Raw genomic sequence first — 2,751 nt, forward strand, 5'->3', positions numbered from 1 at the left:
CAAACTTTTTCTCTCATACTTTGGACATATTGTCAGGAGGGACCAGTCATTGGAGAAGGATATCATGTTTGGTAAGATTGAGGATCAGAGAAATAGAGGAAGTCCCCCAGCGAGATGGGTTGAGAAAGTGACAGCATCAATGGGCTCAAGACTGGCAACAATTATGAGGTTGGCCCAGGACTGGGCAGTTTCATTCTGTTGTGCATAGGGTCACTATGAGTTGGTATTGACTCGTTGTCATGTAACAACAATAACAACAAAGAAAGATGGATTGACACCGTGGCTACAACAGTGGGCTCAAACAGACCTCCTATTTTGATGCTAGCACAGGACGGAGTAAGAATTCACTTTATTATACAACACTATGAGTGCAGTCACTTTAATGGCACCTAACAACAACAACAATGATATCATCACAGAAGTGATATTCAAGTTAATCTAGGAATCCTAGTATTTCTACCAGCATGTCAGACAGTACAATTTGAGCAGCTGAGATGGAATGAGTAAAGGCATGGAAGCAACGAATTGGGGGCGATTGTACCTGTAAGGGAATTACAAGGCCTAGTATGATTGAAGGATCTGACAGAGGATGCTGCTTCAGGGTCTAGGCAAGTGTTGTTTATTAGAAATATAAGTCATATATATAATTGTAACATTTCCAATTGCCACATTAAAAAAGTAAAAATTTCATGTAATTTCTGTTTCAAAAACTTTCCTTTGTGGACAAACTATTGGAGAACTTGTAACAAAATTCCAAAGATTTTAGTTAATGAACGTGATGCAGCAGCTGAATTCTGGGAACTAGCATGGCAGACACAAGGGCAACCACAGCTGTATGATAGCAACAGTATCATAAAATGGAAAGAAATAAAAGGGTATCCCATGTGTTCTGGTTCTGACCAGAGTTACCCATAACCGGAGAGAAGATAAAAGGGGGAAGGGGAAGATTTCAATCCTGTAAGCTTACTAATCAGGAATAGTAACTACTTTGCCCTTCTTTTATGCAGAAGAAATAAAGGATTTGTTATTTTTCTGGGAGAATCGGAATCATCCCTTGTAAGATGATAATTGTGAGGCGGTTTTATAATTGTTTAGATGGATTAATTATTTCGGGTTCACTTTTTTAAAAAAGAAGTTGATCTTTCTGACTAATCAAAATCCTTGTTATTTCATATTCTCAAAGCATCTCCCCATTACTATCTTTTCCACAAATGTGCACCAGATCTGAAAAGCTAGGAAGAAGTCTGCCTGCTAAACTTCAGTTTTCAGATTGTCTGGAATTTACAACAGTATGAATAGGCAGCATGGTATTAAAAGGGGCACAGGTTCAGGGTCAGTTCAACTTGACAGGGGTCCAGCAGTTATTAGTTGACCCCTCACTTAGTCCCAGTTTCATGATCTTTACAGTGGGGAGGGTAATTCCAGCCTTTTGGAGTTAGAAGAATTAAATGAGGTAATACTACTCTAGGTAAGACCCCTTCATAGGTGACACCAAATGTACTTAGCAATGCATACTCTATTCTTGCAGTCAACAAATATCTACTACATCACTATTAGACCAGGCAGGAGCCCTAATGACACAATATTTAAGCACTGGGATGATAACCTAAAAGTTAGTAGTTCGAACCCACCAACTGCTCTACTGGGGAAAGATATGGCAGTCAGCTTCTGTAAAGTTTGTTGTTGTTGTTAAGTGCCATCAAGTCAGTTCTGACTCACAGAGACCCTGTATAAGCTATCTGAGGAGTGGCTGGTGAGTTTGAACCTCTGACCTTGTGGTAGAATGTTTATCCTGCAGTGCCACACCAGGACTTCTTGGAAAGGGTTGTTGTTGTTGTTGTTAAGTGCTGTCAAGTCAATTCCAACCCATAGCAACCCTGTATAGGGTTTCGAAGGAGCAGCTGGTGAGCTTGAACCGTTGACCTTGCAGTTCAAATGCCTTTGCAGTCTGACGCATTAACCCACAGCACCACACCAGGAAAGGTTTGCAGCCTTGGAAACCCTGTGGGGCAGTTCTACTCTGTTCTATAGGAGCACTGTGAGTCTGAATAGACTCCACAGCCATTTTTTTTTTTTTCATAGACCAAGCTATAGTCTGTTGTCATTATGTGCCAATGAGTCAGTTGTGACTCATAGTCATCCTATGTAGGGTTTTTGAGGCTTTAAATCTTTGTGGGAACAGATAGTCTTATCCTTCTCCTGTGGAGTGGCTGATGGGCTTGAACTGCCAGTCTTTTGGTTCACGGTCCAGTATTTATCCTATGAAGCCACCACACTTCCCAATCAATTTTCTAGTTCTGGTGAAGTAGTAATAAAAGAGACAAACACTTGGCATGTTGGTGTGGAACTATAGGATAAGGACTGGACATAAGGTCAGTTTGAATCACAAGGACCTGAAATAGGTTTCAAGTCTATTACAATTACTATTTATATAGAAAGAAGAGCTTGACTTTGATTGGAAATGTTCAAGCAAAAGTTGTGCCTCTGCTGCTGAAGGTCAAGTAGGAAACATGGAATGCTGGAGACTGGCCGCCAGGGTTAGCAGTGGGATGGAATGCTGGGCACTGACCACTAGGGTTACAATGGGATGGAATGCTGAGCACTGACCACTAGGGGTAGCAGTGGGATGGAATGCTGGGCACTGTTGCAGACCACGTAAACCTGGTCAGAAGTTCAAGGCCCACAGAGTACGAGTATTGCAGACAATACAGGCCACAGGCTCTGAGGATCAGACTCTAGTCACCTAGCAGT

This window comes from Chrysochloris asiatica, unplaced genomic scaffold (genome assembly GCF_000296735.1).
Source record: "Chrysochloris asiatica unplaced genomic scaffold, ChrAsi1.0 scaffold00072, whole genome shotgun sequence".
Classification (NCBI taxonomy): Eukaryota; Metazoa; Chordata; class Mammalia; order Afrosoricida; family Chrysochloridae; genus Chrysochloris; species Chrysochloris asiatica.